The following is a 25046-nucleotide window of genomic DNA, read 5'->3' on the forward strand; positions in this document are numbered from 1 at the left end:
TTTTCTGGTCTCAATTATCATATATGTTAACACAGCTTTGGGGGGAAATACTTAAAATATAAATGTGATGTTGAACTATACTCAAAAATATGGAACCTGACATTCCATGAAACCCTTTGTCTCTATCAAACTAAGAAACGACTAAGATAATTATTTTATAAAGATAGAAAGAAAGTATTTTGAATTTCCAGAAGTATACTCAAATTATTTTTTGTTGTTTGATTGTTTAAAATATCTTTATATTGCAGAAATGAAAGAATATTATCTTAACAATGCATGTAAATTTTTAAGTTTCAGTTTATTACTACTGAATGCATATTTCTGTGTGATATCATTGGGGTTTGCTGCAGCCACTGCTGGGTTAGACTAGGATAATTCAAATTGATTCAGAAACAGGAAACTGAACAACCAGTAGCCAAACTGAATTGATATTCCACATCCATCTGAGGGAATGCAATCATCACGAATCACACAAGTGGGCTTTTCTCACTGATGCTCCCTTTTGGAATATTAATCCTCCAGAGATCAAATTAACCTTGTTGGGACTTAGGAAATCCATTAAGACCAGAAAGCCTCGGGCAACGGATGTGATTGAATATCCTCCTGCAATAAAACACAGTGATGGCTTATGTGAGTATGGAGCTGTAGTTCCTTGGTGAAGTACAGTGAAACAAAATTACTACTGTTCGTTTTATTGATGGCTCTAAACTTTTTTATAAAATTAGGAATGTAAATTGCTCGAGATTAAGTGTTCTATAAGCCAAAATAAATATATTTATTTAAATATATCTCCTGAGCTGAATCAACTACTCAAATTCAATTTTGCTTGATTTGCTAAGCCTAATTAATTCAGCTGCACGGACTAATTTGAATAGGAAAAAAGGGTATGGATAAGAAAAGGACCAAAGCAGAATTAATCTCCTACAGCTGCTTTGATATGTATCTGTATATAAATTAGATATCTCTTGAGTTAACAAAAACAAATGCATGTAATACAACATGGGGACACTGAGTGGCAATAGATAGCCATTTTTGCTACTTTTTCCTATCACCGTTTCTTCAACCAGTTTAAGGATGGGAGGGGGAGTTAGCTTTCTGAGTTCGTGCTGCAAGGTTTTCGATTTAAGGGCTATTCACAGAACTTTTTCAAAAGCGCAGGTAGTTCAGGCTCTATATCAAGCTGGTAGAAATTATACAATAGTTCTCTAACACTAAGGCTCTGAATTATTTTATTGATCAGCGATAACCATCAGTGAATGAATGAATCCTTAGAAATACTCATTTATCATACTTTACTTCTGTGCACTCCTTAAAATGAATTACATTTCGGTTGCTTAGAAACTGGTTCGCGTTTATGGCTGTATGCAGCATCCCAGGGTCACAATCTTAATTTCCAGCTTTTTTCTCAGTTGATGGCCTTTACTATCAGTTTCTGACAAAAAAAAAAAAAAAAAGCCCACTGAAGAGAACAGATTTGTGGTTCTGTGGCATTTGTTTAACAATTATGGCATTCACTTAACAAATGCTATAAAAAGGATTATAGCAATAGCACTTAGACTTATATACCGCTTTATAGTGCCTTACAGCCCACTCTAAGCGGTTTTATAGAGTCAGCCTCTTGCCCCCAACAACCTGGGTCCTCATTTTACCCACCTGGGAAGGATGGAAGGCTGAGTCAACCTTGAGCCTGGTGGGATTTGAACAGCCGATAGTCAGCAGAGTGGCCTGCAGTACAGCGCTCACACTGCACCACCAAGGCTCTAATTATAAAATCGTCACGGTCATATGGTAACCCGCTTAATGGCCACCATGACTTACCACCATAATTCCAGGCTCAATTATTGTCATAAAGCAAGGACTACCTGTATAATGGAGTTGATACTATAGCAGTGGAAGAATGTCAGCCTTCAAAATCTCTTCTATATCTTTTCTACTGCTATGCATCTTTCTCACTGCTCTGCATCATCTTTCGGCTGTCATTAGTAACGGGGGGAGGAGAAGAGAGCTGGAGGTGTTACATTGCTGTGCTGTAAATGAGAAGGAGGAGGGGGAGTATAGAATTCTTGTTCTTAAGTTTCTATTTCCTTGCTCAACTGTCTTTCTACTGCGCAACTGCTAACATTTTATCAAAATATGTCAAGGTCAACGGACAGAAGCCTCATCACCACCTGCAGATGCCCACAAGATCACATTCAGAACTTTTTATTGGAGGAAGATCTTGGACTTTGCGGGGTGGGATCAATTTCACCCTTTTGTATATGTGATCTGCGCGCCTAATTTCTTAGATTTAGAATTCTACCTGTTGCTTCCACTTTGAATTTCAGCAAAAGAAAAAACTTTGCTCTAATCTATGGAGTCTGAGTATTTCTTTCTTGGATTTTGAATGGAGCACAGACTGACATTTTTCTGAATCTCACCATCAGCCCACCCGGAGAAAATATCAACTTTTCTTCCGAGGGGGTTTCACATCATGTCATCTCCAGCTAGTGAAGAAGATGACCAGGGAGCTGGGGGGGCAGTCGATGCTGCTACCGGAGGTGCCAGCCGCTGATCTGTTAGCCGACCTTACTCTGGAAGAAGTTCCAGCTGAAAGGCCCAGGTGGTCGTTGGGTGTTGGATGGAGGGATCCCGAACACCTCCCCCCTCCTGGAGTCAACCTAACCCAAAGACGTGCAAGAGAGCAGCTGTGGCAAGAAAGGGAAGAGAGGGAATGCATGCTGGATCAAGCCAGACAGCTCCTCAATGATGCTTTCGAGAAGCCTTGCATCGCTCCAAGGTATGAGGGGGAAGGGGGAGCAAATTCAGTCAGGGGCAGCCGGGCTGCCCCCACCCCCCCTAGCTCAGCCTACGCCAGCACAGCAGCCGGCTGCAGCTCCGGGGGCCCCCAGCGGGAGGTGTGATCCCTGGAAGAAGCAGAGCCCTCAACCTGCCTCTGTTGGAAGTGAAATTTGGGGGGGATCCCAAGGATTTGGGTTTCTTCCTGGCACAAGTTTGGAGCTATATGGAAGAATATGAGGGAGAATTCACTTCTGAAGCAGCCAAGGTGAGATGTGTTACCAGGGCCCTGGAGGGGATAGCGGCAGAGTGGATGGTGACTTTGTATAATGATAACTCCCCCCAACTGCGGAATCTCAATGTTTTCATGACTGCATTGACAAGAAGGTTTGAGGACCCTCTAGTGGAGAGAAAGGCTAGGATCAGAATGAAAACCATAAATAAAGGGGGGAGGTCAGTTGCTGACTACACCCAAGAGTTCAGACAGCTGGCATGCCACATCTGAGGCTGGTCCCAGGGAGCCCTGATAGAAGCCTACAAAGATGGCCTAAATGAAGATATGTACCATATGTGCATCTCCAGAAGGGATCAATATGATCTGCAACTGTGGTACTGGCTAGTGGAAGAAGTGGAAATAGATCTGACCCGAAGCAGACGCAGAGGAGGCTCTGTATGGAGCAAATGCGCCCCCCCCGCATCTCCGAGAGGCCCCAAAGCCTCGGAAGGGAGGAGTAATGGCAAGACCCAAATCCACTGCCTGTTTTCGATGCGGGAAGGAGGGCCACCGGATTGCAGATTGCAGGGTCAAGCTGGATCCAAAGGGAGCGCAGAGGGCAGGGAGGAAGCCTGAAAAACCCCCAGCCAAGCCTCGCGAAAATGTGTTAAAGACAGGGGAGGTTGTAGAGGTCACCCCTCCAGCAGGAGACGAGCTGGGGCCTCCGACCTTCCTTGAAGAGAATGAAACTGACTCGGAAGACGACGTCCTGGTAAGTCCAAACAAGGGCCCCATGACCATCCCAATAAAATTAAGGGTGCTCACTTCAGGGACTGAAGGAGAGATGCTAGCCTTACTAGACTCTGGGTGCATGAGGTGCGTAATCAGCATGAACGTAGTTAAGGAGATGGGCATCAGACTGAGAACTTTAGAAACACCCATATCCTTTTGCCAAATGGATGGATCAGTGGCGGGAGGTTGCCCTGCACGTTTTATAACGGAACCCCTAGAGATGACCATGGGAACCCATAGTGAGATTCTGTGCTTTATTGTGGCCCCTGGGATGGAGCATCCATTAATATTGGGACTGCCCTGGCTCCGCAAATGGAATCCCCATGTGAATTGGAGGAAAGGGTGGTTACAGATTCGTACCAATCAGCGACCGGAAGGGGAGGGGCGATCCCATCTGAAACTTCAGAACACGGTTGAGTCAGCCTCCATAGGTGCCGAGAGCTTGGAGGGAGAGGAAAAAATCCCAAAGGAATATTGGGACTTGAGAGAGGTGTTTAGCGAAAAGGCTTCCGATGAGCTCCCTCCTCATCGGTCAACAGACTGTAGCATTGAAATTCTGCCTGGGGTGACGCTCCCGAAACCAAAACTATATTCGATGACGCCACGGGAATTGGAGGAGTTGATCATTTATCGATAAAAATTTGAAACGTGGCTTCATCCAACCTGCTAGGCCTCGGGTGGCGGCCCCAGTGTTGTTCCGTGAAAAGAAAGATGGCTCCAAACGCTTGGTAGTTGACTACTGAAATTTGAACGCTATTTCCGTGGAAAATATGTACCCACTCCCCTGATGGACATGTTAGCTCACCTGGCCAAAGGGAGGATTTTGCCGAAGTTGGACCTGAGAGAGGCGTATTACCGAATCCGAATTAAAGAAGATGAGTGGAAAACCACGTTTAACTGCCCGATGGGTTGTTTCCAGTTCAATGTTCTCCCTTTTGGCCTACAGGGGGCTCCAGCCGTTTTCATGCAAATGATCAATCAGGTGCTCCACGAATATTTATACAAGGAGGTTTAGGTTTATCTTGATGACATCCTTATCTACACGGAAACTAGGGATGAACATGTGAAACTGGTACGCTCAGTGCTACACAAACTGCGAGCAGCCAAATTCTATGCTAAACTGTCCAAATGTGAATTCCATCAAGAGAAAATTGACTTCCTAGGATATCGCATTTCGCACGAGGGCATCGAAATGGACCCAGGGAAGGTGCGAGCTGTATTGGACTGGGCCCCGCCGAGAACCCAAAAGCAACTTCAAAGCTTCTTAGGGTTTGCCAACTTTTACCGGCAATTCATCCCGTCCTTCGCTGAAATAGCAATGCCTATCACCAATCTCTTAAAGACAAAGGGGGGGGGATGAAACCAAAGCCTAGCCAACCATTGGAGTGGTCCATGGAATGCCAAGCTGCCTTTGAAAAGCTAAAGCGACTGTTCACTGCAGAACCAGTACTAAAACACCCGGACATGGATGCCCCTTTCGTGATCCAAGCCGATGCGAGTAACGTGGCTGTTGGGGCGGTCTTACTTCAAATGAATGAGAAGGGAACACTACAACCTTGCGCATATACCTCCTGTAAGTTGACTGAGACTGAAAGGAGATGGGCCATCTGGGAGAAGGAAGCTTTTGCAGTTCGTTGGCCTTTATTAACCTGGAGACATTTCTTGGAAGGAGCGAAACAACCATTTGAGGTATGGACTGACCATAAGAATTTAGAGGCCTTAAAAACATCTGGAAAATTATCTCCCAAGTAAGTTAGGTGGGCCCAGTATTTTAAACGATTCAGTTTCTCCTTGAAGTACATCCCGGGAGGAAAATTTTTTATGGCAGATGCTTTGTCTAGAATGCCTCAATATAACAGTGTTCGTCAAGAAGTTATAAGGCCAATCGTTTCAACCACACAGCTGGCCGCCCCGGTGGTCACCAGAGCACAAAAGAAGAAGCAAGAAGCGGAACTGTCCAATGAACTGACGGGGCGATTTAAGGAAGCGTTGAAAATAGATGAGTGGTTCCTGGCGAATGCGAATAACTGCACCATTAGAGATGGATTGGCCTGGGTGGGAGTGAAATTGTATATACCAGAGACATTGAGAAGCCAAGTGTTACAACAGACCCATGATTCCAAGGTGGCTGGTCACTTTGGTTTCGTGAAGACCTTACACCTGGTTAAGCGACAGTTCTGGTGGCCCTAATTGAAAAAGGACATTGAGACTTATGTGGCTAGCTGTCCAGTTTATGCCTCAGCCAAAAGACCTCCTGGTAAGCCACCAGGCCTGTTACAGAATGTAGCCAGGCCAACTGCTCCCTGGAAGGAAATCTCCATGGATTTTATAGTAGACCTACCCAAGAGCACTGGACACACGGTTATCTGGGTGGTAACCGATTTGTTCTCCAAGCAGGCACATTTCATACCTTGCTTCAAAATTCCCTCGGCGAAATCGTTGGCTAAACTCTTCATTATATATATCTATAGACTGCATGGTGTTCCCGAGCGTATAGTTTCTGATCGAGGGGTCCAATTCACCTCAAACTTTTGGAGGGAATTTTTGAAATTAATAGGCTCCACCCAGGGCTTAAGCTCCGCTCACCATCCCCAAACGAATGGGGCCTGTGAGAGGACTAACGCAGTGTTAGAGCAATACCTCAGGTGTTACATAAAACTATCAGCAGGACAACTGGGCTGATCTGCTGCCTTTTGCTGAGGTGGCTTGCAACAACTCTGTCCACAGTACTACTGGCTTTATCCCGTTCAAAGTGGCCACGGGGCAAGATTTTGTACCCATACCTGAGCTTCCTCGTGAAAGACCCAACGTCCAGTCATTAGACAAATGGATATCTCAACTCCAACTCAATTGGCCAGTCGCCCGTAAAGCATTGGATGATGCACATCAGTCTCAAGAAATTTGCAGATAGAAAGAGAACTCTACAGAAGTCTTATCAAGTGGGCGACAAAGTTTTTCTCTCGACCAAATATTTAGAGACCACCCAGAAGTCGAAGAAATTGGGGCCTAAATATGTGGGTCCTTTTCCAATCGAACGGATTGTGAACTCCGTGACAGTTCAATTGACACTACCAAAAACTCTTCGTCGAATTCATCCGGTTTTCCATGTTAGTTTGTTGACACCCGAGCATACTTCTAGACTGAGACTGATCCAGACTGATCCCCCTATACCATTGCTGATTGAGGGTGAACAACATTTCGAAATTAGAGAGATTTTAGACTCTTGGAAATGGAGAGGTCGTCTCCAATACCTCGTAGCTTGGAAACATTTCCCTTCATCCCAAGCCAAGTGGGTAAATGAGAAAGATATTAGAGCTCCTGAACTGGTCAAAGACTTTCATATAAAGTATCCTGACAAACCATAGAAATGTGTGCAGTTGTTAACATGTATTTTATGTTGTTCTCTTATACAGGGACAAATGTCCTCTTTCTAGGGGGTCCGAATGTCAGCCTTCAAGATCTCTTCTATATCTTTTCTACTGCTATGCATCTTTCTCACTGCTCTGCATCATCTTTCGACTGTCATTAGTAACGGGGGGAGGGGGGGGTTGGAAGGGAAGAGAGGTGGAGGTGTTACATTCCTGTGCTATAAATGAGAAGGAGGAGGGGGAGTATAGAATTCTTGTTCTTAAGTTTCTATTTCCTTGCTCAACTGTCTTTCCACTGCGCAACTGCTAAAATTTTATCAAAATATGTCAAGGTCAACAGACAGAAGCCTCATCACCACCTGCAGATGCCCACATGATCACATTCAGAACTTTTTATTGGAGGAAGATCTTGGACTTTGGGGGGTGGGATCAATTTCACCCTTTTGTATATGTGATCTGTGTGCCTAATTTCTTAGATTCAGAATTCTACCTGTTGCTTCTACTTTGAATTTCAGTAAAAGAAAAAACTTTGCTCTAATCTATGGAGTCTGAGTATTTCTTTCTTGGATTTTGAATGAAGCACAGACTGACTATGTATCTCAATTGCAGAGTTTAGTTGGCTTCTTGGGATTTAGGCTTTATTGCATAATTTTGTGTAATGGACCCTTTCAAAATGATTAAATCTCATGGTATCTGGATGGTCTCTCCAGAAATCATATGCCATAAAGCTACATTGGTGAAATCTTGTGTGATATTTGGTAATCTTGCAGGATTATATCCTTTTTTTATTAACTTTACTTTGTGAATTAGGATAGTACCTACCTAAATAAATGGATGTGACACTGGCACTGGTAGATCTGAGAACTCCTAGAGATGTTGGCTAGAATGGGAAACCAAAACATTTCTGAAAAAATGCAATGGCAAATTACTTCCATTATTGAGAATATTGCATAAATGCAAGAACTAAGAGTCAAGCACATTGTTAAATTTTGAGTCCAAGTTGCTGAAATTATCTCATCTGTGCACCTACTGAAAGTTCTCACTTTAATGTGGACAATAACAAGATAAAATTATTCACTTAGCATCACCAAAACAATTTTCCAAATAATGAGAGAAATATTTGTTATCAGTCAGAAATTGGTAGAGTGATTTTTGGAGAGAGAGCAAAAAGAATTCTTAGCACTTAACTCCACTGCTTTATCACTGTACCAGAAAGAACTTGGCATTCACAATATAATTTTCGGTTGTTGCATATTGAAAGCACTGGAGCTGGGACAAAAAGCAGCAATGGGAGTGTTCTTATCTCATTTAGAACAGTATTTCTCAACCTTTAGAACATTATGACACATGGATCTCAAATTCCAGAATTCCCCAGGCAGCAAGGCTGAGAAACACCAACATCGATTAAGTTTGGCTTGTACTGTATTGTCCTATTACCTGCTTTACTATGTTCATACTAGTGCAATAATATTCAAATGTTATTTTATCTGTATAAGAATTTAATATGCTGATTTTAAAAACCCACTTTTAAAATATATATATATATAAAGTTATTTAAAATATCATTGGAGATTACATTTTCTTCTTCCCTAATTTTATTCATCACTATGGAAAAATACTGTAACAGAAAGTATAGTTAGCAATTTGGAAGGAGAAAGATTTTTACTGTTATTCAAAATGGACCCTACTCTTGTTCTGGCTATATATTGGCACTCACTCACCAACAAAATTTTCACACAGAACAGGCATAAATGTTGCCCCACATTGGTGGCAACAATTCACTGTTTTCTCCTGAACCATGTTCTTCTAATACTGTTGCTGTTATCATTGCCATCAACAAAATGCCTTGTTAATAAGCGAGTAGGAACTTACCTCCGTCATAAGCTGGTATGGGAGCTGTTCCTTAATCTAGAAAAATGGGTGGTAACAGAAAGAACATGTTATACAACCATAACCATTCTCTGTATCAACCTTGCATGCATTTTGCAGAGATTGTGTGATTCTGCTGTGACTTTTAATTTTCAGACACTGTCATTATTTTGTTTGCTAAAGGCATTATGTCTTCCACTGACATTTATGAATTAGTTATTGTCAGCTTTGTGAGACAGCGCAAACAAGAAACACGCCCAGAAGTACTACTTTATTTTAAGTTACATTAACAGAATCTTACAGGTCTGAATCAGTGGTGGTATTCTACCGATTCAGCCCAGTTCGACTGAACCGGTAGCTCCAACGACAATCTGTGAGTGAGCCAGTTTGCTCCAATGATCAGCTGCTGGGCCCTCTCATCCACCCCAGCTCTGTACAGACCTGAAGACACAGGGAGAGTGCAGGATTGCAGGTTAGTAGGAAACCCTCTGTACACGCGCAAAGCGCGCCCAAGCCACGCCCACAGAACCAGTGATGAAAAAAATTGAAACCCACCCCTGGTCTGAATATACGCCTCTCCCCCCTCGCCTTTACAATCTAAGAAACTAGGGAGGGTCTCTTCTGAGATGCCTACCCTGCCTTTATTGCTCCTGCAGACACAATTTTCCCAAAGGTGTTTTTTTTTTTTTTTTCAAGAGGCAACTGGACTTTCTGGTCTCTCCCTGAAGATGTCTCATCTCTCATCTCAGCTGAAGGAGCTTCTTGGATGAGAGGCAATGTTTTCAGGGAAAGACCAGAAAGTCCAGTTGCTTCTTGAAAAAAAGGCACCTTTGGGACAACCATGACCTGGATGACCATAGATATTTGGCAGACACAATTGCTTCTTATCTGACCATTCTCTAATCTGTGGCTTTTCTTCATGTCTCCCAAGGCGATTCCCTCATATCACTACAGTATCCATCCAATTTGCACATTCTCAGTGCAATGTTTTGTGGACATTTGAAAACTCTATTTCCTACGAATCTTGAAATAAAACACATCATAATTCTGCAGATCCATAATTTGTGTGAAGGAGAATGCCCTTGTTTCCTGCCCCCCTGCCCCCCGAACTGTAAAAGTAGCGTCTTTATTAACTTTTGCATCAAAAGATATATGTAGAATAAAAGCATATACTGGAAAGTGTGTGTGTGTGTGTTTTACAATCTCACCAGAGTTCTTCTTTAATAGCATTTCTAGGTGAAAAGGATACAAGTCCATTCTTGACATCAAAATCATAACCGGATTTTATGGAATATTTGCATTAGATACTTATAAAATCACTTATCAAATATCTAGTTGATAAGATTATATCTGTTAGTCCACAGCCCACCTTAACAATTGTGGATCTAACAGCTTTTTAGTTCTGTTATGGTACAAAAGCATGGATGTGAGGCAAGGATCATCTTCATATCATGTTTACATGAGAGCCATATGAAACCTGTTAAATCACAGATTGTATTTGCATACAGTAAGCCACCGCTGTCAAAATATGTTCAAAATATGGATGTGAGGTTTGACCCTCTTAATTTCACAGGTGTTTTTTTTTCCATAGGAATCCCATCCAATCATCAGATCATAGCAATTCTGTCTGCATTCCATTGCAACCTAATTTTTTGGTCCCGGCAGGATGCAAAAATGAGGCTCCAAGCTTGATTTTACATAGTTTTTAGTTTTATACATGGATATACTGCCAAGTCACTGAATACATTTGGGTCTAATGAACCACTGCAGTTTTTGACCCTATTGTGATGCATAAGCTTAGATCCAAAGCATTAATCTATATAAATCCTGCTGAAATCATTGTCAAAACCTAAGATTCTAATCTTTCGCCTATAACCAGCCATCAAAATCAGAATATTTCTGTAGCAAGATCTGGAGATTTCTGACTTTAATATAGTGCAAATAACATGGATAGACCATAAGGATATGGGCCTCACATCCATGTATTTTTGAAACTCAAAATACTAGATTATCATGTGCTGATGGATAAAATATGTGATTTATGATTTCCTTTGAAATTCATGCCGTGATTTCTACATCACCACATTTTTGCTTCCAAGAATTGTGTTGGCTTACTCCAAGATGATAAATTCTAAATGTGAATTGTACAGGATTTACATTTCCAAAATCCTTTGGATCTATGATTATCATTGCTTGTTTACATATACAGTATGTATAATTTTGTTGTGATTTCATATGCATCCCACATAAAAAGTAAATCAAGAGGATCTAACCCCAGATCCACATTTTTTTTGCATCATGGTAGATCCAAAAACAGAACTATAACTATGTTGACAATTGTTACAACATAACTGTCAAATCGCTAAATGTCTACAGAGATTCTCAGTCATCCAGATCATGATTGTCCCAAAGGAGCTTTTTTCAAGAGGCAACTAGACTTTGGGATAACTAGACTGGGATAACTTAAGATACATACATACATACATACATACATGTGCCAAGTGACTTCTACATCACCACATTTTTGCTTCCAAGAATTGTGTTGTGTGGATAGATTGATAGGTAGGTAGATATACTCCATGGTGTCTGACACTATCTATTATTTCATGGTGGTTTCTGGTGATCCCATATCATAACATAAAATCAAGAGGAGCCAAGTTTGGGGGGGGGATTGTTTCCACTCTCCTTCTTGTACAGACCTACTTATAACTTAACTTACCTCAGCCTTAAGCCTTTCCTCCCACCCCTCGCCATTACCAGCGATTTTGTCTTTCACAACAGAGGCCATACCTCCCAACTACCGAAGCCGCCTATCGATGTAAACTTAGCCCACGATCGCTTCTCAGCCTCCCAGGCTTAAACAAAACCCTGATTAACAAAACCTGAGATCTCAAGTCAGAATGTTCCCCCGGCTGTTCTGGGAAAAGGAACATGGTCTTTAATTTTGCACCGAAAGCGCTGCTGCTGCTCCTGCTGCTTGCTTTTTTTTTTTTTTTTTTTAAGAAAAATTAGGAAAGCCGGTCAATAACGATGCGGGATGCGCGCGCAGGCTTTGCGTTGCATCTCGGCCGGCGGCTCCACAGACAGCCTCCAGTTTGCGCACCAACTCCCTCCCTCCCCCGGGAGCAAAATGATCCGCTGCTGCTGCTGCTGCTGCTGCTCAGGCTGCAAGCTCAGAAGCCGACTGAGCTGCGGAACAGCGCCCCCCACCGGTCGGCGGCGCAACACAAGGCGCGGCCAACGCCCAGCGAAGCGCCAAAGGGGGAGAATGCGCCCGGCGGGTTCCTTTCCTTGCTCTTCCTACCCTTACCTTTCCTCTGAAAGCCTGAGGGAAACGGATTGTGCTTTCTGTCATCGACCTGCTGGAGGAAGATCTGGAAGCGTGTCTTGTCATCCCCCTCCCCTCTTCCAGATCTCATTATCTGCTTTCTAGGGCTGCCTTTGCCTTGATAGTTCGACACCACCAATGAGACCCTTCGATTTATGGCTGTGGAGATTCTCAGTCATCCAGGTCGTGGTTGTCCCAAAGGTGCTTTTTTTCAAGAGGCATCTATCTGGACTCTCTGGTTGTTGTTTTTTTAAAAGACGTTTCACTTCCTTTCTAAGAAGCTTCTTCAGCTCTGACTGGGTGGTGGGGAATGCAAGGCTCTATATTCCTTGCAGACAGCTGATTATTTGCATTCTTTTTAGAGAGTCCTTGAGGCCACTTGAAGGTTTACCTATGTCTTCAGCACCACCTGAGTAGTGTCTGCATCTCAAACTGAAGCTTAAATGGTTCCTGTAGTCTGCAGTTTTTCTGGAAATCCGTCCACGCCCCTCGCACCATTCAAAGGTGTTCATCCCAAAGGGCAGAGCTAAAAGTTTATGGAGATTCTCAGTCAGGCAGGGGATGGTTGTCCCAAAGGTGTTTTTTCCATTTCCCCACCATCCAGTCAGAGCTGAAGAAGCTTCTTGGGTGAGAAGCGAAATGTCTTCAAAGCAAAACATGAAAGTCCAAATGCCTTTTGAAAAAGCCACCTTTGGGATTTGGGTTTATGGGACTTGGTGTTATTTTAACTCACTTGTAGTGAGAAAGATTCTTCCTCAATTTATATTCCCCAACCCACCTCAGTTTCTCCTTCCCCTCCTCACTGCTTTGGCTTTTGGGGTAGAGTTAAGGGACCAGACTAGAAACTAGTTATAGTCCCACCTTAACTAGCTGGGTGACCTTGGGTCGGTCTCTCTCAGGTTTAAAGGCACTAGACTAGAAGAAAGAAAAGTCAACGCTTTTTAAAGAAACTTAACTATCATGAAGATCAGATGGGGAGAAGTCAACTTCTGCTTTGCTCCCTCAGATATTTCTGACATAATAGGATCTTATTTGAAAGACACAGAAATCTAGGCGTGAGGTTTCAAATCCCAGGATCTATATCTAAGCATCCATTGGTATTAATGACAAAATGTTTTTCTTAATTATTGTGTTTTCAAGAAGGTTGCAGCACGGGAGAGAATCATAAAATTGTAGGGTTGGGAGGGACCTTGGAGGTCTTCTGGTCCAACCTCATGGCAGGAGAACTTATAACGCAAATGGTTGTCCAGTCTTTTCTCACTAATCATCACTCACGCATGCGGTACATTCCCCTTCCCCAAATCCTCACCCAGCCCATGGAAGTTAAGGGGGGATTGTCCACTGAAGTAGATATATTATATCACATGCGTTTAAAACAAGTATGTGTATTTTAAGAGGCCAGATGGAGAAGAATTGATGAATACAGGTAGTCCTCAACTTATGACCACAATGGAGCCCAACATTTCAGTTGCTAGGTGAGACATTTGTTAAGTGAGTTTTGCTCCACTTGACAACCTTTCTTGCCACATTTGTTAAGTGAGACACTGGAGTTCAGTTAGCAAAGCAGTTGTTAAGTGAATCTTGCTTGCCCGCTATCAGAAGGTCGCAAAAGGTGACATGACCTCAAGAACACTGTAATCTTCATGCATCAGTTGCCAACTGTCCACATTTTGAAAACATGACCACAGGGATGTTACAATGGTCATGTGAAAACTAACATGAAATTTCAGTGCTGTTGTAACTGAATAGTCACTAAAAAAAAAAACTATTATAAGTCAAGGACTATTTGTATCTTCCCCATCTTAGCATCGCTTATCTAGAATGTAAAGGGAGGGTGTGGTGTGCTGGAGAATCTTCCACTGGTACTAATAGGTTGCCTACTAATACAAGAAACCTCCCAGAGACCTTGTAGCTGAAGTCTAATACTTCGTCCCATTATGACAACCAATTTTGTGCCAGGCAGTCATCTGGCAAATATGCTTGGAAAACTTTCACACGTCACATATTGTATTGAAGTGGTCTAACAAACAAACTGATTCATGACCGAATCCACCTAGAGCTCTCACTTCAAGCCCAAATGACCAGACTCAAGTTATCACATTTTGGAAATGTTCTGTGTCCAGCTATTTTGAGAAGTCCATGGGAAAGCTGGAAGGAGAAGGAAAAAGTAGGTGACCAGCAGCAAAGTGTAGCAGTGAATGCACCTGAAGATTGAGGATCTCCAGATCATTTTAAAGAAGGGCTATTTATATGGTCTTTAAGATGAACACTGACTTAATGGTACCTAGTTTTAAAAAATCAATTTGTCCAAGATTGTAGGTACTGTGTTTCTATCATAACTGTCTCTCTTTAAAGCTCCTTTTACCCCTAGAGTGAAAACATCACAAATACTGTTCTGCTCAGCAAAAAAAAGGCAGTTTGTGCATGCTCAGAGACAATGCTGGACATGCAGTGCTGAATTATACCTCCAGCAACTCCAGCCCAGTGTAGACATACTGGAAAGCCTGAAGGTTTTCAATAGTCATCCATATATTACAATGAATGCATGCAGATAGCACTAATAAGAGACTATGCTACATATTATACTCCCTTCAAATATTTAAATTTCACCCAACAGAATATCTGAAGATTTTGATAATTATACATTGTGATACATAAGATAAAGGATTCCTTTAAAAATACCTACTCCATATTTATGGAGTAAATGTTTGTTCATGGATCTCTTGTCAGTTTGGTTTATTGATGTTTATCACACAGATGCAGCTTCAAAAGCTACATATATAATTATAATATTAATTCCATTTAGTTTTGCCCACATTGCACTTTTTTTGTTCTGGTTAGGAATATCTCAAAATATTTTTATACCATGGCATGGGTATTACAAAAATCTATTTCACCATGCAGATGTTTTATAGCATTTTTCATCCCAAATGCCAACAAGTCTGCTAAACAAATAATTCCCTCAACACTGTCCAACTATTTACAAAGTCTGCACTACTATTACATCTTCTCAACACTCCTTTATCGGCCGTCCCCTCCTACCTGTGACTGTATGACTATAACTTGGTCGCTTGTATCCTTACGATTTATATTGACTGTTTCCTAGTATGATTTGATTACTTGTTGTACCCTATGACTTATTGTACCCTATTAAGTGTTGCACCTTATGATTCTTGATGAATGTATCTTTTGTTTTATGTATACTGAGAGCATTTGCACCAAGACAAATTCCTTGTGTGTCCAATCACACTTGGCCAATAAAGAATTCTAATTCTTCTTCTAATTCTAATCTCCAATGACATGCCAGCCTTGGTCACCATAATTACTCCACCCCAGTTTGAAAGCAGTTCTGATTAACTACTTTGCAGAACACTTTGTTTTCTTATTGACAAGACTGTGTTTTTAGAATATATTTATCTTTGTATTTTGTAAGCCGGTGGAGCGTGTTACACTCGGGTGGCCTAAACATTTTTAATATAAATAAACTATAACAAAATTCTTGAATTTCCAAGCCCCAGAACTTAGAAATTATGGAGATTTTGGAAATCTAGTTCTATGGCACTTTCCACCAATGGCCAGCCTTAAACATTTTCAGTAAACAGACTCTAGAAAGAGTGCAGAGAAGAGCAATGAAGATTAATACGGGACTGAAGGCTAAAGCTTATGATGAAGAGTGCAGGAACTGGTACTGGGTATATCTAGTCTAACAAAGAGAAGGCCTAGAGGTGGTATGATAGCATCTGTGGCAGCTACTGAGGGCTGCCACAGAGAAGAGGAGGTTGACTTAGTCTCAAAAGTACCTGAGAGCAAAGAAGTTACAACAGCATTGAAAAAAGTTACTTAGGACCATTTTTCATACTTATGACCATTGCAGCATTCCCATGGTTACATGATTTACATTTGGATGCTTGACAACTGATTCACATTTATGACTGTTGCAGTGTCACATGACCACCTTCTGCAAGCTTCTGACAAGCAAAGACAATGGGGAAACAGATTCATAACAACCATGTTACTAATTTAAAAACTGCAGGGATTCACTTAACAAATGTGGCAAGAAACATTGTAAAATGGAGCAAGACTCACTAAACACATTTCTCACTTTACAACATAAATGTTGGGTCCAACTGTGGTCTATATTCTGATCCATAACTGAACAACTATTGTTAGGAAATTTTACCTGATATCTAACCATAATTTAGGGGGTTAGTCTTCTTCAACCTGCAAAATTGTACCTCCAAAGTTTCTGGGCACTATGTCCAATATACAGCACGTGGAAAGAACCAAGTTAAGAAGATATACTTTCCTGGAACTACTTCTGGACCAGTCCAGGTGTGAACTCTGTTTTGTAACAGTGGCTTAAAACAAATGTAATCTGTGCTGTTCTCAGCAAATAATCAGAATGAATCACATGATCTGTATTAACAGGAGAAAAGTGAAAGGGATGATTTAGGATTCCAGGTGTTGGGAAGCCAGGCAATTGGATTACAGTAATGCTGTACATCATACTTTGAAGTGAACATATTAGAGGAGCTTGGCCACAGGTTTTGGAATTAAGTCCCGCTGAGGGCCGCATGTACAAAACACGTCCTTCAGCCTCAAAGCGGTTGTGAAGGCCAGGGTGTTGCCTAGTTTAATCAGGTTCCAATCATATCTCCTGCTTGGAGGGGTGGTGGGGGAGGGATTGGACTAGATGACCTATAAGGTCCCTTCCAACTCTGATTATCTGTTATCTGTTAACCCGCCTTCGTTTACTCAGCGTTCCCGCGGCTACTTCCATTGTCAACAGGTCTCGGGCCTTTTGCCTTAGCCGCCTCTCAGATCTTTCTCAAGAGATCGCACACTCCTTTCCCAGTTTTCACACTTCAGGTCCTCCTCCTGGATTACTCCAAGCAACAGACTCCTTCCGTCTCTCTTTCTTTCTCTCAGTGTCTCCTGTTCCCGGAGATGCCCACCGCCGCCGGCCCCTCCCTTCCCGAGGTCTCTCCTGCAATACTTGCGCGCATCTCTGTCTCGGGCGCGCACTTAGTATCCGCCCCGTTCGAGCCGAGTCTGGAAAGGGCGGGCGCAGCAAGCGCTCCACGCCGGCTTTCTCCTAAAGCAGAGCAACGCCCTTCGCCAGCCGGCCTTCCCCTCCGGCACTCCATCGCCTGCCCAAGGGCTGCTTTGGTCCCCAGAGCCCGGGCGGGGCCGCTCTCGATTCACGTGGGCAAGAGGAAAGGGCGCCGTCGCTCCTGCCATCGCCAGTGAGACCAACGCTGTTGTTTTCAAGCTTTGGAGAGCCCGGGGCTCTGAGTCTATTCCTCACCCCACCCCTCCCCAGCTGCAGCAGGTACTTGCTGGCAGGCTCACTTTTTTCCAAGCTGGGGTTGCTCACTGCGCTGAGAAAAGTACCTAAAAGAGGGAGGAAAGAAAGGGAGGGAGGCGCAAAGTAAGGTGGACCAAAAAAGAGAGAGAGAGAAAGAAAGAGAAGCGGCGGGGAGGAGGCTTCCTTTGTAGCCGTGCTGAAAACTCCACCTTCGGGGCAATGGGAGCAAGTAAGTGCCTTTCCCCCACCCACCCCTCTCTCCCCGGATTCCCTTCCCTCCTTTATTCTTGTCTTCTTGGCCGGGGACAGAGAAAGCTACCCCCGGGGGCGATGTTCGAGGAAAGTGGCAGAAGTCACCCGTGCGCCTGTCATCGGCTCCAGCATGTTCCCCCGTGGACCGTCCCGGCCGCGCGCCTCCCGCGGGTTTTCTGTCTGCTTTTAAAAATAAAATAAAATCAAATAAAATCAGAAAACCGTGGCTCTTTTTCCACCAGACGCTGCGCTCGGATTCGTTTTGGGGAGCTCGGAGTAAAAGCCACTCGGCTCCGCTCCCCACCCCCTTCCCCACTTTTCTGAAGACATCCTTGTCTTCTGGGGAGTGGGGAGAGAGAGAGAGAGAGAGAGCTTGGGGGTGATGTAGGTGGAGCTACCCCCTTCTCTCACCCTCCCTAGGTTGGTTGCTAAGCGCTGATGACCATGTTTTCTGAGAGACCTCTGGTAGAGCAGATGGAGGGACACCCCACCCTACCCCGCCCCTTTCACCTTTCCCTTTACAAGTGCCTGTCTTCTACTTACACCGGTGAAATTAGATGTTTACACTAGTTCAATCATGTACACCCAGCCACATTTTGTTCCCCTTTATTTTCTTCCCTTATCCCTTTTCGTCAACAAGCGAACTTGAAACGAGACCTGTGGAGAGGCAGAAAGTTTCTTTAGGCTTTAATGATTTCTTCTCCTTGTCCTTGATCCTGGCAATGGTTGAGATCTTGGATCCCTCCTTTAAACAATGGATAAACTATTGGGCAGGATAAGGAAACTACTTCAGGCAACAAATGTTGGGAGGAGATGTTCATTGGGTCTTAATGGTGCCTTTCATTTTCATGGACCAGGATGTGGCAGACAGACAGAAAGTCTCCAAGAAGCTTCTTGTGTTGATAAGGAAAATAAGAGTTGCTGCCAGTTCTGAAGGCTTCTGTCCGTAAGAGTGGAAACAGGCACCATCTTGTCTTTTTGGCAGCAGAATCGCCTGGAGCGGCCCTCTTAATGGACCAATGTGGCTGGACTGCGTTGTGTTGGACAGAAAAAAAAGCCTCATTTTACATGGCACATTCTATGTTCCTTTGTGTTTTAAGTAACTTTAGTTCTGAATTTGCATGTTGTATGATGAAATGGAGGTTCTGAGGGTAAGTTTTTATTGAATGCAGGCCTTTGAGCGTAACAACATATACAGATTGTAGAACTGATGCCTACCTAAATAAGCTCCTGTCTAGTTTTCCTCTAGGTGCTTGGAAAAAGCAAGGAAGAATATCTATGTAGTAAAAGTGATTAGAAATCAGATTTTTCTGGCATTTTTTTCTATTCTCGGCTAGAATTTTGAGATCTACAAGACAGAACCTGCTGCAGAATACATGTTTTAAATTTTGTTTCGAGTAGCATTTTAAGACAGCAAAAGCCCCTTCCACATGTAGATCATTTGGTAGTTATCTCATATGTCATTTCCACAACATAATTTAGAACCAGAAAGCTGACTCATAACTCAAAATGGCCAGGATCAGTAAGAATGCATCTCTGGGAAGTAGAAAGAAAAATATAACTTTCCTGTATTGTTCTGTTTTGGGGCTTTCTAGAGGTATCTGGTTAATAATCAGACTGCTTGAATAGTTAAGCTTGGGTTTGAATCTAGTTGGAGCCTTCTTTATCCAGGTTTTCCAACTTTTTTACATTAAGATGTACTAAAAACATTGCTTATTTGCCTGTGCACATGGTGTTGTTCAGTTGCTAAGTCGTGCCTGACTCTTTGCAATCCCATGGATCACAGCACACTAAGCCCCTGCCCTCCACTGTTGCCTGGAGTCTGCTCAAACCCATGTCCTTTGTGTCAATAATACTCTCTAACTATCACACCATCTTCTCCTTTTGCCTTTAATCTTTCCTAACATCAGGGTCTTTTCTTCTGATTTGGTGGCCAGAGTATTTGAGCTTTAGCTTCACTCGGGGTTGATTTCCTTTAGGATTGACTAACTTAATCTTCTGGAAGTGTAAAGCTCATAGGTTCTATAAATTATACTTTCTGAAGCTTTATGTTCCAATGGAAGTCAGGCTGTACAACCCTATCCAGGCTGACAGGTTCTGTTGAGTTCAGATTGGAGATTAGAGCAACTCACAGGTACAAATCTTAAGCAGTATAGATTGAGGATTGCTCATAATGTTTTTCCCCAATATAATTGTAACACAAATTGATAATTCCCCAATGAGATTTTTGTCTGTTTTATTTTATGTATTTTAGTTTCAGAACTTTTTAATGCTAGTAGTAAATAATAATGATTTTTACAATACATATTTGAGGATAGCATTTGGCCAACAACTCATATTCTGGGATTTCTTTTTGGGATACTAGAGACAAGGAGTCTCCTATTGTTTTCCTTTAAGGTTCCTACGGGTTACTTTGAGTTTCTAGGATAAGTAAAACTCTACCCCGGGGTGTCAAACTCAAGGCCAGCAGGCCGAATCCAGTCCGCAGTGTGCTCTGATCTGGCCTGTAGGGCTGCCTTGGAAACAGCCCGCGGTGTCTCTGCGCTCTGTCCATTTTCACGGGCAGAGCGCTCAGGACACCACAGGTGCCCCCAACACAAGTGACATCAAGCCGGCTATGCCCACCCTAGCCACGCCATCCAGCCCCCCGCCAAGGTGAAACACAACCTTAATGTGGCCCTCAATGAAATTGAGTTTGACACCCCTGCTCCACCCATTCTGATTTGTGATGAACTGATACCCAAAATGAAGTCAGTCCCCAATTTCTCCTGGCACAAACTTGGAAGTTCTCCAGTACCCTGATCCAATCTAACCCAAACAAGTTCTCCATCAAGGCCACAAACGTTTAAAGAGGGTCTTCCGGTTTCCCTTTTGCCAGAGCCTAAAAAGGAAATGTTCTAATCAGCATTTGCTTAGGAACAATAATTCCACCCCATTCCTGCAAGACTTTAAAATAGACTTTTCTGGCCATCATTGTGACTTTTAGCCAAAAAAATAAAATAATCCCCTGCTAATTTCAGTGAAACATTTATTGGTTTATTGATTGATTGATTGATTGATTGGATTTATAGGCCACCCCAGACTTTTCTAACTATGGGAAGTTTATATAATACCTACATGAAAATTGGTTTTAAAAAATCAATGGGAAAATCCAGGGGAGTGGGAAATAAATCCTCCTCTAAAAGACAGAATATTGCCCAAGGGTCCATCACCCACTTTGATTCAGGATCTGAGGATAGAGTCAGATTTCAGGGACTAATTTAAAGAGGGCCAGGGTGAGGACTGTACATATCTTGCAGGAGATGCTCTTCCAGAGGGCAGGTGCCATGACAGAAAAGGCCCACTTCCTTGGTTTAGACCACATTGTTTGGGGTGAACAAAGCCATCTTTCAACATCATTGGAAATCATGGCTTTAACTGTGTGAAACTAGGATTCAATTAAACTACGGGCTTTTAAGTAGAATCACTACAGAGGAGAAAATTCATTCAGCCTGTCTCAAAATGCTGAGCTTGCTATCTTTAAAAAAAACACCACCTCAACACTTCTTACCTGATCTAAATAAACATGTTGAAAGTTTAAAGATGTTGAACTTGTTGCTGTTAGTAATAGTATTCTTTTGTTCAGCATTAACAGCAGTTCTTCACTGCTAAATCTTCAGCACAGTTACAGGTTTAAGAGATGAATAAAATACTTGGTACCACCTTTGAGACTTTCTTGAGTTATCTGTGTTGCATTAACGCAGGAATACTAAATGCATATTAACCAGAAGAAAATATGCTTCTGCAACTCAGAGAGAAGATATAGTATGGAACTTCTAAAATAACCCTCTTCAGGAAGAGAAGAACTGAATCGTTATAGTCACAAGAATTTAAAATCCTGTTTTTAAGATACAGCTGCACTAATGTTTTATTGTCCATGATACATTCCAAGTCATAGCATTCCAGAAAATATAATGATGAACCATGCACTTTTGACCTGCCTAATATTATCATTTTTTAAAAACTGTTGTGAGGGGGGAAAAAATAACATTTTTTAGAAGATACTAAATTTTCTGGACTTTTGTTCCTTAGTTGCCCACCAGCGATTTACAGACTAGTCAATTACCTCCATTTATTTCAGCTGTCTCATTCTTCCCTTGCACTCTCCCTCCAGAAATAGGTTAAGGGCTCGATTAATGGTTGACCATTTACAGTTGCAAATTTATATATCCACACTATAATCATGAGAACGATATTGGATCAATCAATTGTGTTTGCCATAGCAAAATATTTTAACAGTAATGCTGGGCAACAAAGAAGCACGGACCATTTTCTGTCATAACCCTTGCCGTTATAGAAACTTTTAGCAGTCACAACAACAGATCTAAATCCAAAGTCAACCAAAACATCTCATCCCATACAAAGAAGCATTTCGCTAACAGCAGGTGGTTCCTCCCTTAGAACAAGGATAAATTCAGACAATTTCTCTCCAATATGTTACAGATTTGTCATATTAATAATTAACAAAGAGGTAGACTCTATGCACAATACAAGCAATTGCTTTCAATTACTGTGAACATAAAAATGCTACTTTTGCTTTTCTCTTAATCATGAATAAATAAATTGGGGGTGGGGAGCACTTTGCAAAGCATGTTGGCATGAACAAGCATTTCTCTTCAAAATGTTGTTGCATTTCCTAGAAGGCTCAGGGCAATCTGCTTTGAAGGCTTTCTTAAGTTGTCTGCATACACTGAAACACTCCTACTTGGACTGTCAGCAAAGCAGCTGTGCACACATCTGCTTGTGAAACCTAGGAAAGCGCTTGTGCAGTTGAGTCTTCCAGAAACCATGGCTGCCTCAGTATTTGGGGGAAATGATGAGGGAAAATGATTCTTCATACCAGTGAATCCTTTGCATAGTGCCCCCTTTAATCCTTGCACAACCTTGCTCAAAAATACTTGGTTTATACAGGACAGCCTACTCTAAATTGAGTAATAAATTATTAGAGCGTCCCTTATACTAAACAAAAGCATATATACAAAATTGTAAAGGAAGCTTTGTTTCAGCTATTCCTATAGCTATACAGGATGGTAGCAGATGCAGTTTAATAGAAGAATATGCTATGATAGAATAGTGCCTGCAAACCCCAGTTTTCTCTTAGGTCAGCATTTCCAAAAGTTGATTCTACATATCATGGTATTTCAGAATTTCCAGCCAGTTTAGGCACTAATTTGAGGAGAATTGCTCCATGTTTGATGCCACTCAGAAATATAGGCTTTGAGAGGAGTCAATGACTTGATCTCTTGCCAATGCAGGCAGAGTTTTTGGAATTGCATGTTGTTTCCTCAGAGATTATCTTGCATAGGCAACCTGATTCCTTCCAGATGTAATCCAAAACACGTGTGGATCCTAGTTTAGATTGCATTCAAATAATAATACATATAGGATTTTAAAATTAGTAAGTGCTTATTTGCATAAATATGAAAATAATGATTTACATTATTATATAATTTACATTGTTATAATAAGCAAGCACTTATTTGCATAATACTTTCATCAGTATTTATCTTTTATTATCTATTCTTGATAATATATTACTATGGATGGTCATACAGTCAGCCAGGCTGTTTTATTTCTATTTTGTAGATCTTTATATTTCTGCTTTTGTGATTTAATTCCATTGCTTTTTCTTCTGCTGTTTCCAAGTATTGCAATATCCACTATCCACACTTCTTTTGTCTTTCTTATAAACAATTGTTAAATCTGGGGACTTGTGTGGCAGATGTCTGTTTGAATACTAACGACCCAGAGTACTTTAGCTTCTTCATTTTCTTCATTTCTTTGTCTATTTTATTATTAATGGCTGTATAGTCAGCCATTAGACTGGGTTTGGTATTTTATCCATTGGTCAAGTCCTTGCTGAGGATCAGGGGTAGGCAGATGTTGTTGGATGGTCACAAAAAAATAGGCTGTTCCATGAAAAGCCGATGACACCAAACTGGCAGGAAGAGCCAACACTCCAAAAGATAGGCTCAAGATACAGAAGGTGTTGCCAACACTGAGCCCCATTTAACAAGATGAAATTCAGTGGTGAATGAAGGTTCTACATTTAGGCAAGAAAAAACAAATGCACAGGTATAGAATAGGTGGCACCTGGCACAATAGTAGTAACTGTGGAAATAATATTGGAGTCCTAGTGGACAATCAGTGTGCTCCCGTTGCCCCCAAAATAGCCAACTCCATCCTAAACTGTATTAACAGAGGGAGAGAATCAAGATCACATGAAGTGCTAGTACACTTCATAATGCCTTGGTAAGGCTACACTTTTGTAGTCCATATAAAACAGATGTTGAAACTCTAGAAAGCATGCATAGAAGAGCATCAAAGATGATTAGGGGACTGGAGGTTAAAACATATAAAGAACAGTTGCAGGGAAAGAGTAGTTTAATGAAAGTGTTCCAGTTGCAGTGTTCCAATCTCTAAGGGGCTACCACAAAGAAGAGGGAGTTCGCTTATGCTCCTAAATACCTGAAGGCAGATCACGAAGCAAATGGATGGAATTAATCAAGGAGAGAACCAACCTAGAACTAAGGAGAAATTTGCTGACAGTTAGAAGAATGAAACAACTTGCCTTCAAAAGTTTGTGGTGTTCCATCGCTGGAGGCTTTTAACAAGAGATTGGACAATCATTTGTCTGAAATGGCATATGGCCTCCTGCTCAAGCAGGCGGTTGGGTTAGAAAACCTCCAAGGACCCTTAAAACTCTGTTATTCTATTGTTCTAAGCTACTTTTTGCAATTGACTGATGGTGATTTTGTCAACGTCAATAACGTTCAAGTAATGCTCCAGATGTTTTGGGATTGTGCTTAAGGCACCTGTACTATCTTTGCTTTCTTTTGCCACAATAATTCTACTTCTATTTGTAGGTTTTTGTATTTTGTTATTCTTTTCCAGTTGTCCACTTCTGTCTCCAGGTAGTGCCATGTCCAGTATTTTTTATTTTTTTTATTGACATTTGTTAAGTCTATAGGTGCTTACATGACAGGTGCTTGTCTGTTTGAATTCTAAAGTCCCAGCGCACTTTTAGCTTTCTCATTTTGTATTATTGAGTCTATTTTGTGGCCCCATCTGTTGTTGTTATTGTTATTGTTGTTATTATTA

At 41.9% G+C, this 25046-nt stretch overlaps 1 protein-coding gene and 1 long non-coding RNA gene across 2 annotated transcripts in view; one reads left to right on the plus strand and one right to left on the minus strand.

The window, feature by feature from the left end:
- Positions 1–326: 326 nt before the first annotated feature.
- LOC148127977 (uncharacterized) lies at positions 327–11950 on the minus strand. The gene is made up of 4 exons (XR_015741272.1): positions 11809–11950; positions 9022–9057; positions 7972–8029; positions 327–603 (listed from the first exon to the last, which is right to left on the minus strand). It is a non-coding gene; the product is annotated as an uncharacterized LOC148127977 (long non-coding RNA).
- Positions 11951–17735: 5785 nt separating this feature from the next.
- Positions 17736–25046, plus strand: part of LOC113434107 (sodium channel protein type 2 subunit alpha-like) — a 114070-nt gene continuing 106759 nt past the window's right edge. Inside the window, exon 1 of the mRNA XM_087920018.1 lies at positions 17736–17883. The gene's annotated coding sequence lies outside the window, so the exon portion shown is untranslated. The remainder of the gene's footprint in view (positions 17884–25046) is intronic.

This window comes from Pseudonaja textilis, chromosome 1 (genome assembly GCF_049901715.1).
Source record: "Pseudonaja textilis isolate UNSWEBS1 chromosome 1, rPseTex1.2, whole genome shotgun sequence".
Lineage (NCBI taxonomy): Eukaryota > Metazoa > Chordata > Lepidosauria > Squamata > Elapidae > Pseudonaja > Pseudonaja textilis.